The sequence below is a fragment of the Lathyrus oleraceus genome, chromosome 7, assembly GCF_024323335.1.
Source record: "Lathyrus oleraceus cultivar Zhongwan6 chromosome 7, CAAS_Psat_ZW6_1.0, whole genome shotgun sequence".
In the NCBI taxonomy this organism is placed as follows: domain Eukaryota; kingdom Viridiplantae; phylum Streptophyta; class Magnoliopsida; order Fabales; family Fabaceae; genus Lathyrus; species Lathyrus oleraceus.
In genome coordinates, this window is record NC_066585.1 from 472,156,344 (window position 1) to 472,170,548 (window position 14,205).

Below are 14,205 nucleotides of genomic sequence, written 5' to 3' on the forward strand. Positions count from 1 at the left end.
TGATTGGTTGATGGATTTACCTTATGATTTGGCTTTGATCCTTTTTAGGACATGTTCATGCTTGATTAAATGTGCTTCATGTGGAATATCAACTTCTGTTTTGGATTTTTGCTTTGCCTTTGACCCTAGTCTTTTGCACTAGTGGTTTGTACTCACCAATTGGGTTTGTGTTTCAGGTATTAGCACTAATGATTGGTGTGGCCTCATCATTTGAGATGCCATTTGCTTTGTCTACTAACCTTTGTTGTGTTGTAGGTCCCTTGATGTGATGAACTCACTTGAGTGATTGCATTTGAGACTTACCTTGTGTATAACTGTTGGATATTCCTCTGTTGTTTGTTTTGGTTTTCTGAATGTGAATATTGACTGTTTGGCTTTTGTACAGGTACAATAGTCGCTTTTAGCTCTTACTTGAGCTTTGCTTTCGTTTGTGGTTGGTTTACCACTTAGGTAACCTCTCTAACTTCATGTAGTCTGGAAGTCCTGTCGCCTTTTTGGCAGGCATTTGGCTGAAGTCCTCCTTATGAGGCCATGTTTGTGATTGTTTACATTTGTGCCAAAGACCTCTAAATGAGGCATGTTACCTTGTTAAGTCCTCCTAAGTGAAGAGGCAATTGACAGATAGAAGGGATCTACAATCAATCCCCTGTTAATCGTTGAGTCGTTCATTATGCTCGCACTACGTGCTGATGCTCTTGAACCTAACCCAAGATCTTGTATAGAGTCAGTCATGTGGAATAGGATCCCTCATTCTGGATCCCCACACTTTCTTAGTCTTAAGCTCACCCAGGCCAGGGTTAAGAGCATGAGGTCACATACTCATTTCCTATTCATCTGCTTCACCCTAACTCTCAATGTTAGTGGTTAAGAGCTCAAAGATACCCCTTACAGTTTTGGCTTGTTTGTCGAGGTTGATATGACCCCTCTTGACTAAAGCCTAATCATTTGTATGAGCCTCTTGTTTGTATATAGAGTGTGATGTTTGATTGTTTGTTTGCTTACTTGTGCATCTTTCATATGTTGCTTTCATGCATGATTTGTTTGTTTGAGGAGTCAGATGTAAGACCATTGATTGGCTATCTGTTTCCTGTTTCTTTTGAGGAGTCAGACATAAGACCATTGATTGGCTATCTGTTTCCTGTTTCTTTTGAGGAGTCAGATGTAAGACCATTGATTGGTTGTCTATTTCCTGTTCCTTTTGAAGAGTTATATGTAAGACCATTGATTGGCTATCTGTCTCCTATTTGTTTTGTGGAGTTAGATGTAAGACCATTGATTGGCTATCTGTTTCCTATTTGTTTTGTGGATTTAGATGTAAGTCCATTTATTGGCTTTCTGTTTCCCATTAGCTCTTGGAGTTGGATGTAAGACCATTGATTGGCATTCTGTTTCCAGTTCTTGTTTTTCTCTCATGAGATTTTGGCTTATTGCTTTTGCCTTGTGTTTCCTAATTCCAAAGGAACTTACTTGGATCATCTCTATGATCTCGAGAAAGCAACTCCTATTGTGGCTTTATCCCTTAACCCACCTCTTGCATGCTTAACCTTGATCCACATTTTCTCATCCCTAACCTTAAACCAGAAAACTTTTGTGCAAACATTTGACTTGTTTTCAAAACTAGAAACCTAGGCCTTATGCCTTTGATTTTTAAACTCTCTTTCATAATACTCATTGTAAATGAACTCTAATTCATACTTTGACTCATCTTTGTGAATACTTCTAATTGGTTAATTCAACCCACTTAATTGCTTTTGTGGCCTTTGTCCACTTCCTAATCGAATTTTCATGCATTAGCCATAGATCTGAATTATCTTAGTGGTTGATGTGAATCTCACCTTTGTCCTTAGTGATTGAATTGTAAGACTTCCATGCTTATTATAGGGCATAATCCCTCACTAGTATGTTGAAGTTGTTCTCACATGGTGGACTTGTGGTTGTTCAGGTTGAGTTTTCTCCCGTGGATAATGAGAGACCTTAAGGCTTTTGTTTAAAATCAATCCATACATTGTTTTGAAATCTTTTACCCGAACTACAGGGTTTTGATCCTTATCTTTCATGAAAAGGTACGTAGGCAATGGGTTCATCCATCCAAACACAAAAATAACTAACTTGTACATTCTTTTCACATCTCTTCAATCAATGTTTGCACAAATAAATATTTCATAAACAAATAACATGCAACAAGTTGTGAAAAGGGCTCCCTAGGAGTACCTAGGATGTTGTGGGTGCCTAACACCTTCCCATGACATAACCAACCCCCTTACCCAGATCTCTAACCCCCTTTTGCTAGTTTTGTTTGTAAAACTTTATAGGTTTTTGTTCGCTTTCTAACCATTCCTTTGGATAAATAGAAGTGCGGTGGCGACTCAACTTTGTATGATTTACCTTGGATCTAATCAATATTTCCAATGGTGACGAATACACCGCTACACCCACCTCTAACTCGGGGGATCCGAAATAAACGGAACCCGCCAATAAAAACCACGGACAAAACTCCGGCGTGTCAGAAATAAATATCCATAAATCCAACTTATAAATAGAACCCAGATCACGAACTGAACCAAAGTCACCACCAAAGAGTCACCAACAGAACCTGTACCTGTAGGAACCAAACCCCTCCCCTCACAGATGAATTCTAATAAGGTCATCCTAAGGTGGATAATCAGTCTCGACAATCGGACGAGATACTCAACGGGTTTGCCCTTTCGGGTGTGCCGTGCAGCTCTCATAAGATCATCTAAACCAAAGATCCGGGAAAGAACGGTCACCGAAGTCAACAGCTCAAAAGAGATAGCCCAACCATAGTGGAAACTCCACCAGGAAGAGCTTTCTCAAAAGAACCTCGTCTGGCTGTGGTATCTCATGTCGCAACAACATGTTGATCCAACATGTGAGGAAACGTGAGACCACGCTAATCCTAGGTGTATACTCGGGCTTTGGGTTTTAGCCCCACTCAGAACACCCACCCCCAAATCAGAGGAACCACACCTTTCAAGAATCCAGCACAGTGATAACATGATGCATGCAAACATATATGCAAATATACACATAATCACAGTATAATAATCACAAATGCAATAAATAAAGCAGTAAAAGCAACCCAAACTACCCTAAAAACTACGCTAGAGAGCGCTAGGATTGACTCGCTTAGGGAAGATGGACCAGCAAGAGGTCAACTTCAGTCCCCAGCAGAGTCGCCAGCTATCGCGACGCGAAAAACAACCGGCGGAGGAAAATACAGAGCCGCCACCGACGCTATTCATCCTATGACAGAAAGGGAGCGCAGGACTAACCTAAGAAAGGGAAAGGAACGGTCTTACGACCAGAGATTACAAGGCACGGGAGTCGGTTACGCAAGGGGAAGGTGTTAGCACCCCTCACGTTCGTCGTACTCGACGGGATCCACGCTCAAAAGATAGCTCAAAGGAAAGGAAAGGGTTGCTAATAAACTGCTCAAAGAAACTGCACAAACTGGAACAATAAACAGGTGGAGAGAAAGAAGACGGAGGAAGTGGACTCGACAGGATGTCGCATCCTGGGCCTACGTAGTTTGTCAGAAACAAACATCAAAGTCAACGTAGTTCGGGATAAGGAGACATGCTCGCTAGGACATCGCATCCTATGCCTACGTATCTTCTCTATCCAGAGGAGAATCAGAGCACTTGTAGCTCGGCTAACGCACGCCGAAACAAGACACCAAAAAGGGACGCTGAGACGTCAAAAGAAACACCCAAAAGGAAACAGAATGCCAATACATGGACTTACACCCGACTCCTAACAAATAACAAATAGGAAACAGAATGCCAATACATGGACTTACACCCGACTCCTAACAATAACAAAAAGGAAATAGAATACCAATACATGGACTTACACCTGACTCCCAACAAATAACAAACAGGAAACAGAATGCCAATGCATGGACTTACACCTGACTCCTAACAATAACAAAAAGGAAATTGAATGCCAATACATGGACTAACACCTGACTCCCAACAAATAACAAACAGGAAACAGAATGCCAATACATGGACTTACACCCGACTCCTAACAAACAAAAAGGAAACAGAATACCAATACATGGACTTACACCTGACTCCTAACAATAAAAAAGGAAACAGAATGCCAATACATGGACTTACATCTGACTCCCAACAATAGCAAACGCTAACCAGCGAACACCAAAGAAAAAGGTTATCAGAACAAAACCCAACAAAGTAACCAAATATCCAGAATAAACTCCTGATATGTATAACCAGTCACCACAAATGAACCCCAAGGATGAACCCCAAGTGAATAACAATCGTCACAAGTGAACCCCGAGATGAACCCCAGTATGAACCCCAAATAATAACAGTCATTGCAAATGAACTCCGAAGATGAACCCCAATATGAATAACAATCAACACAAATGAACCCCGAAGATGAACCCCAAACGATAACAATCGCCATAAATGAACCCCGAGATGAACCCCAAGTGAATAACAATCATCACAAATGAACCTCGAAGAGGAACCCCAAGTGAACAACAATCGTCATAAATGAACCCCGAAGATGAACCCCAAATGAATAACAATCATCACAAATGAACCCCGAAATGAACCCCAAGTGAATAACACTCATCACAAATGAACCCCGAAATGAACCCCAAGTGAACCCCAAGTAGTAACAATCATCACAAATGAACCCCGAAGATGAACCCCAATATGAATAACAGTCATCGCAAATGAACCCCGAGATGAACCCCAATATGAATAACAATCAACACAAATGAACCCCAATATGAACCCCAAGTCAATACAGGTGAACCCCAATATGAACCCCGAATAATAACAGAAGAAATCCCCAAAGGTATGAACATACCACACATACACGCTGAACAAATGGGTACTCACACCCGAGAAATCAAATGCCAGAAACAAAGGCACGATGCGGTAAACACAAGTTGAGAATAAGGGTGAACACACGCGAAAACACAAAAAAGGGTGAACAAACAGAGACTCAGAGAAAATGGTGAACACACACAAAACAAAGAAAAGGGTGAGAGGAAACAGAGACTCAGAGAAAATGGTGAACACACAAAAACAAAGAAAATGGGTGAACATACACAAAACAAATAAAAGGGTGCCCGGAGAGATTGTTCTCAACCTCCTGCCTACGTATCTCATCTGGTATGAGAATCAGGGCGACGTAGTTCCCCTTACTAGGGGTAAAACACTCTCCTAACCAGAGACCAGGGAAACAACAAACTAATAGGGAGACTAGGGCTCGGGCCTAATAGTTGTCATGCAATCAATATCCCTAAGTTGAGGTCTCTAATAAGAATTAAACAAACATCACACACTATATCCATACAAGAGGCTCAAACAATGGATGGGCTTTAGTCAAGAGGGGTCATATCAACCTCGACAAACAAGCCAAACTGTAAGGGTGATCAAATGGGCTCTTAACCACTGACATTAACCGTCAGGGTGAGCAGATCAAAATGGTAATAAGGATGAGACCTCATGCTCTTAACCCTGGCCAGGGTGAGCTCATGACACAGAAAGCGTCGGGATCCAGAAAGTGGGATCCTTTTCCACTTGACAGACTCTGGACAAAAGATCTGGGGTACATGTTCAAAAGCATCAGCACGTAGTGCGAGCATAAAGAACGACATACTGAATAACGGGGGATTGGCTACTAATCCCTTTTATCCGTCAATTGCCTCGATTCTTGGAGGTCTTATCAAATAACACATGCCTCTCCTTGGAGGTCTTTGGGCATAATTTTAAACAAACACACACAGAGCCTCTGAAGGAGGACTTGCCAGCAAAATGCCTTCCAAAAAGGTGACAGGACTTCAGACTACATGGAGTAAGAAGCTAACTACCTGAGTGGTGTGTCAACCACAATCCAATGCTCAAGCAAGAGCTAAAGCAAGCAAGCAACTAAGGTACCTGTACAAAGACTAAACAGTTAGTACTTCAGTCATAAAACCAGAAGACAAGCAGTGAAACCCTCTAACAGTTACACAATTCAGTGCATAAGTGCCCTGGCACTCAAACAAGCTCATGAGCTCACCACATCAATTAAAACCCTACAAAACAGAAATAGGTCAGAACTCAATGCATCTGTATCTCACAAGATGAGAACAAACCCAATCATCAATGATGAGTATCCACCTGAAACACAAGACAAAGTTAGTTTATGTACAAGACTCAAAACCTAACCAAATGACCAAACCAGGACCCATCCTTTTGCACATCACACATTCAAACACTCCCTCCAATGTCCTCAAAAGGACCAGTATCAAATCAATGATCAAGCATCTCAACATGCTTATGTAATGTAATGACCAAAAATATGCACAAAATGAACTTCCAATTTAGAAAATTCATATCAAATCAGAAATGCATGCAATGACCTTGGGATTTTTTGTATAAGTTCCTTATGCCATGAATGTTCAATATGCAAAAGATCAAATCCCGAATGATGCAAATGCTATGTAAACAAAAATACACCAATTCAATGTCAAAAATGTGACACAAATTGTCACATTTTTCTCTATGTGTCAAAAATGATGATAACATGTGAGAAAAATTCCAAACCAGTGACCAAAAATTCATGTCATGTATGAATGTCATGTATGCAAAAGATTGGATCAAAAAGCTCAAAATTGAGGATTTCACAATACATTGAATGCACTAGGTCAATTGGGACAATGTTGATTCAAAAATTTCCACATAAAAATCTAAACATAAAAAATTCTTGAATTTAACACCATAAAAAAGTAGACACAAATACAAAACTATGAAAAAAAATTGGGACTCAGTTGGACAATTTTTGTATTTCTTATGAATTAAACAAAATGACCAAAGTAATTGAATTATGAAATGAAAATGGAGGGAAATGCAATATTTGAATAAACCAGGAAAAATCACGAGCCACACGATCTGGCTCACTCCTAAGATCAACGCTCCTCATTTGAACTAATGAAACGCAACGTTTCATTAAACCAGTCAGCCTCCCCAGTCAGCAGTCCATGCACGCGTGGTTGTTATGACAGTTATGATTAGGGTTTCACTATTTATATTCCTTGCTAATAACACTGATAATCATATTAGCCATTTACTAATCATGATTAGTGAGATATCATGCCAATTGCAAAAATGCAAATTAAGCTCCCATGGCCATAATGCACGTGTTCATCCTCATGCTAGGGTCTTAATCCACTCAAGAGCAACCAATGGTCATGATTTGAAGATTATTTTGCTTACATCTCAAGCCAAGAATGAATGGTGAAGATTTGCTTCATTTTAAACATGTGTGAAACAATGAATATACAAGCCTCTTTCATGCATGGCAAGGGCTCATTTTCACTCAAATGTGGTCTATGAAGAGTGCTGAAGTGAAGCCTTGCCTTGGTTCTTTGTAAATTTTGATTTATAGCATGATATCATCCTTAGAACAAATGTGAAATAATGTGAATTTTGACCATAATTCCTTGAGTCTTAGCTTGCACAATTGAGTCAAATGATGTCACTTTGAGAGGCCTTGAACATGAGAAGCACTTTGCAAAAAGAATGAACCAATTTGAAGCATTATATCAAAAGTTATGCCATTTTGAATTTCCATGCACACTTTGTGATCAAATGACCATAACTCCTCAACCATTCATCATATGGACATGAATTAGGACTTTTTGGAAAGGGAAGACAAAGATCTACAACTTTCATGTTCACCAAAAATCCATTTGAAACTTCTTTGATATTGACAGGTCAAGTTGAAAGTGGACCAAAAACTTGCCAAATTTGGAAACCTTGAATTATAGGTCATTTTCCATTTTTAGTATATTTTGCCTTGACCTTTGAATCTTCAAGATGGATGTTTAGAATGATGAATAGACCTCATTTGATCATGATTAAGGTGTCTCAACTCATTTCCCCACCTCATAGCCCTCAGTTGACTGCATAGTTGACTTTTGGTCCTCAGATGACCTTGAAATGTCTTGATGATGATAGAACCATGATGATGGTGATATATCCTTGTAGATAAGATGATGATAAAGACCTTTGAAGAATCAAGAAACCCTAATTGGAGCCCATACCCTCAGATGGTTGATGACCAATTCATAGAGACCCTCAGGCTTGAATCACCTAACTTCTCCATCTTTGAAAAGACCTTGGAGGATGACCTCCTCATTTCTTATGAGATGCAAAATGCAATGCCTAATGCCCTAAAACATGAAATGCAATGCCCCAAGCTAGTCTCAAGAAGATGAGGGCAAATTTTGAGGTGTTACAACAATGATTAAAAAAAGAAGCCAATTTTATTCGTTTAATCTATATAAGTACTATGTATTTATATAAGAGAAATTAACAACTAACTTCTCAAAATAAACAACAGACGTTTAGTTACTTGTCATTCAAGTAACTCAATTAACTAACTTGAACTACAAGAAAATTACATTACAGATACAACATTCTTAGTTATATATCCTTGGACGTTAGAAAAAGAACCATAGGTATATGTCTTTAATTAAACATATTCTAATTCTGTTTTGTCAATTCAAAGGATTTTATTTTGTGTTTCCTTCATTTTTAAGTTCAAATCTCTCTCTCTCCCTCTCTCTCTCTCTCTCTCTCTCAATTAACAGTTTTATATGAATAGATGACCTAACCTTGTTTTGTTTCCCCATATCAACCAAACAATAGCCTTTCTTCATTTCCTCGAAACATTGTTCTCATAAGATTCTACCTCCTACAACAACCTTCATCTTCAAAACAATCACAGAAATCAAAGCAACTACCTTAATAAACTATTATTCTCGGTTATGGTCTAATGAGTTCTACATTGCTTGTTAGGATTTAATTCACACGCACAATGTCATTTAGTTTAACAATCACATCCTGAATTTGTGTACTTCAAAAGTTCTTCTTTTAAGGATAAGGTTTTCTTCGGAGTTTATCATATGGTGAGCTTCCTTCCTAATGTTGAAATGAGTTTTGGTTGAATTTAAGTAATTTGATTTTGTTTCTTACATTTACAGTTTTCTTACATATTTGGGTTGTTGAGCCTTTGGAATAAGGAAATCTTCGATCCATATTATGAGTTTGCTACCGTTGAGTTTTGATTAACAAATACATGAGGTATGATGTGTTATGTGTTAATCTACAAATCATTAGTGTCTTAAGATGTTAAGTAAGTGTGTCTAGTATCTTTAAAACTAAATGTGTTGTCCAAAAAAGTATAAGGTGTGTTCTCCCTACAAGAGGAGCGAGACTCACATGCTCTAGTAGGTATATTACACGAATATGGGAGGGCTAATTTATGGTGGCGATGAAGATAACTGACAAAATGGTGTACGCACCAAACACATCGTACACTCGAAGGTACAACAGAGTCGTCATCGAACTTTATTTATCCCCAAAGAGGAAAGGGAAAGTATCGATAAAACACAAGGGAAACAGAAAAATGGATACGGGAGTCGGTTATGCAAGAGGAAGGTATTAGCACCCCTCATATCCACAGTACTTCATGGGAACCATTTTGAATGCTCTTGCTTGAATGAGTGTTGTTATCTTTAAGTACATGCAAAACAGAAAATGGGTTAGAAAGAGAGTGCTCGAGGAGGATTGTGACCCTCATGCCTACGTATTCTCATGGTGCAATGAGAAAGTCAGAGTCTCGTAGTTTGTGGAACCGGAGATGACAAATAAAATAAAAAAAGGTGCTCGCCAAGGATTCACATTCTCATGGCTACGTATCTTTATAGTGCAATAAGGAAGTCAGAACTCCATAATTCGGAGGACAGAGATTGAGAAAAAGATAATAATTAGGGGTGGTGTTTAAACAAAAAAAAAGAAAGGATAAAAGTGGTGTTAAAACCAAAAATCGGTGTTTAAACTGGAAAAAAGCTAAATATAGTGTAAAAACCAAGAGGAAAAGGCATCATAACCCCCTAAGCACTAATGCATTATGGCAGGCAAAGGTTACTCTACAAATTGCAATTGAAAGATATTCTAGATGAAATCTTTATGAAATGTCTATGTTGTATACAAATATATGAAATGAATCTAAAAAGTATCAATAGAAATTCGAAGCGTTCTTTTTTTAACTTACCACCCGTGGTCCAATTGGTATCCCATTTCGCTCAGCTGTAATAAGTCATAGCAGGAAACGTTTTACATCAAAGAAAGGAATTATCTTCTTTTCATTGAAAAAATCAAAGCAAAGTATCACAAAATGTATATATAACGTATAATTCTTCATGAGTTTTAAACAAGGTGCAAATTCCTACTTGTTAAGTTGACATGAGTATCCTTGAAATAGGTAGATTTGCTTGTGTCGTTATTTGAATGTGGTATATTGGCCGCATAATTTGAGGTGTAGTAATTGACTCTGATAAAATCAAATGAGCCGGTAAGTATCTTGGATTACTCTCGAGTGAACTTTGGTAACCGATTTCCCACAAAAGACACCATGCTTAGTGGATACTCTCCTGTTTTCATTGGCTGCATAAACCTACAAACAAATTCCTTAAGAATCTTGAAGCATAACATAAACATTCAGCTTTATTATGTCGTGATTCGTGATTTTGCGGACAATATGAACAAATGCAGTATTACAGTTGCAGGGTCAAGAGAAAACTTGATAGGGAATAGCCATTAGCATCTAAACATGAAATCAAGAGCACGTTGAGCGGCTTGATGATCTAATGTGTCATTTGAGAAAGGCAAAAACCAGTGACAGTTTAAGGTGATGCCTATTGAACCGTTTTGAGAAGCCTGCTTCCGTTATTTCGAGTTAGATGATTTTATGGACAATCATAACAAATTTTCCATTTAAGGCTCTGTACCTGATAATTGGTTCTATAAATTTTGACAGCGGCTGCATGAGCGTGGAGTTGGTTGTGTGAGGCCATGTAGGGCTCTGTACCCATACTGTAAGAGTGCGGCTCATTAAGAGTAATCCAATGGTTCACTCTGTCTCCAAATTCCTTGAAGCATAGCTCCGCATAGTCCTGAAAATCATTTTTGCATAAAGAGATTCAACAACAAAAACATGAACAATCAAGCCTTATGGATCAAACAATGTCATACTTCATGATTGCAACATCATCCTATTAACATGTAAAAATGGTAAGGACATATACTAGAAGCAAAATTGCAAACATGATATTAGAGCTTCATAAGGTCAAATATATAGAGTTAATTGATATGCATTAACGGTATAAAGATTTTTTATATTTAAATAAATTAAACATTTTTATTACTAAAGTCATTTGATTTATTTAGCCTAAAATATTTATACAAATAATGAATTATAATGGATTACATTATACAGAACTTTACATTTATGATATATGAAAATTAATCTCAATGAATTGGATGTAGCAGTACCTAGATATGGATTGTGTAATGGGACCCGGTTATTATGTCGTGGTTTATTTATGAATATGTTGGATGTGGAAATCTTGACAGGAAGCAACGCAGGAAAACATGCTTTTTTTCCTAGAATTAAAATAAAAACATCTGCAAGTGATGGACTGCCTTTTGTCCTTAGTAGAAAGCAGTTTCCTGTGCGACTAAGTTTTGAAATTACAATAAATAAATCACAAGGACAAACCATTCCAAATGTTGGAATATATCTTCCACGACATGTTTTTAGTCATGGACAATTATATGTGGCTTTATCCAGGAGTGTTTCACAGACTACAACAAGAGTTTTAACCAGGGAAAGAAAATTGAAAGGAGAAGATGGTGAAAGCACAAAAAATCTAGTCTACAAACAAATTCTTTTATCGCACTCGCAGGTATTTATTAAGTACATTGAAAAAATTACTCACACGTTGATTCCCATTTTGGTTACACGACATACCAAGCTTATATTGTATTCTTTATATCATAGATAGATAATAACTAAATATAATTTTCTTTTGATTTAATATACAACCAAACTAGAACACGGTGAAATCTTTCAATTATGTAAGGAGTTGAGATGAAAGAATGTTGAAACTTGCTTCGACATAAAAGTAAGTTATACTTAATCATTTAATTTATGCTTTTACGTTAGATATAAATGGGGTGATAGTTATTCTCACTATTCTTATGCAATAAATTCTAGATAACAAACTTTGAAGATAAATGGAACACATGGAAGGATGAACAAAGTATTTCATCCATCGGCAAACTCGACAATAAGGTGTATTTATCTTTTCCGTAATACGTATAAAAAATTGTTTCTTGCATTTTCATCACTCTTTCAGTAACACTTTTATCATCCTCATTGAAACAGGTCAAACGTTTGAAAATTTACTCTATCGGTTGGAGCTCCACAGTGATAACAGATAAAACACAACTTTGGAAAATGGTGAAAAGAGAAATAATATCTCAAAGGATAGAGGGGTTTTTATTTAATTCATTTAAGAATATTTTTACTCTAGATTATTTTTGAATGCATGAATTTAACTGCTATTTGTAGTTTATGTAAATAAAACCATATACATTTACTAAGTCCATTGTTTTCCTTATCTACCAGAAATCCAGGTAATTCAGAAACAAGTCATAATTGTTGTTCTAAAAAATCTAGACTAAAACAAAGTATCTTCATTCTCCAGGTATTATTTGTGTTGCAATAAACCATATTATATTCAAACGCGTCAAGTGTTTTGAATGTATTTCTTTGATAATATGACATTTCGTCGTGTATTTGTAGTTTTTTAAATCTCAAGAGCGCATTGATAAAGGGATGTACGAATAATTGATTAAAATCTTTATAAGGTAAGCAAAAACTTGATTACACTACTTACTATTAATTTTATTATCTTTTTCGATAAAAAATTTCTAATTTAAGAGTCTTACATTTTTTCTTTACTACGGAAAACAATTGCAGGGAAAAAGAAAATACTTCGAATAGAGATTTCATGTTCGGCATTCCTCTTAAAGAACGTCATAGATTACACAATATCAATATTACTTTGCATGCTTCGATATAATTTTGAATATCTTTATTTACCATTTTCAAAATGTAATAACATTATTTTTAATGCGACCTACAATAGAAACCTCATAAAAAGAAAAACAAATATTTATTTTTCTCTGCTGTGTGCATTATACATTATCGTAACTTATAATATGTATATGATGTGGCCATGATATTATTTGTGATTTAGTTAATCGAACATATTTTATCGTTACGCTTTTATTTATTGTTTGTTATATTTTTATCATGTTTGTGAGTCTATCTGATGTCGATAAATTCTCTTAGGTTTAGATCTATGATAAAAAATTTATGCATAAAAATAACTCGGTCGTTTATAACATAAATTTTATATATATGTTGTTTATCATTCCAAGAATGGTTCTCTGAGAGTTTTCTTCGTTCATCATCATTTCCATCGTTTTACTCTCTGTCTCAAAAACAAATTTCAGAAAACACATATCAAAAGCTACATCAATGGCTTAGTCAAAGTTGTTTTGATGTAGCTGGGGAGCTTGCCCTGAAGGTTTAGAATGTGATTTTTGATAGCCTTCTCAGGTGAGTTCAAAGCTTAATGAGTCTCTCTCTGATCGTGTTCAAATGAACTTCTTCTAATACCTTTTCCTTTTTTGGTTCTGAGGTTTCGATAATTACGAATCTGAGACATGTTAGATTGAGGATTTTGAAATGAGGGATGCTCTTTGGCTCTGTTTGGTAAGTCATATTGGCGAGCTTCTAGTTTATTTATAGTTTATAGTTTATAAGTTAATATGACAATTTAGATCGATTTGATAATGATCTTTTCATCATGAGCTTATAGTCTGTTTTATTAACTTATAGCTTATCATTTTTTCTTCCATTTTTATCATTATCATTTCACAAAAGTCATCTTTTATCCTTTATAACTTATTTTAATTTAAAATAAAATAAATATGTAATAAATATGTTTTATGTCATTTTACATTTATAAGTTAGTTGAATCATTAATTTTACCCAATTCTTCAATTATCTTATCAATTATCAGTCATCAATCATCCACAATAAGCTACAAACCATCAGTTATCAGTCATCAATCATAAACTATAAGGTAGTTTATTAATCGACCATAATTTTTATCAAACAGAATCTTCATTCGCGGTTAAAGCATGGAGGGTTGTGTCGTCCTTTCTAACTTGAGTTTGGTGGTTTCTTTTACTTTTGTGATCGTTCAATCAAACTTTGATTTTGTGATGGTTTCTCTCA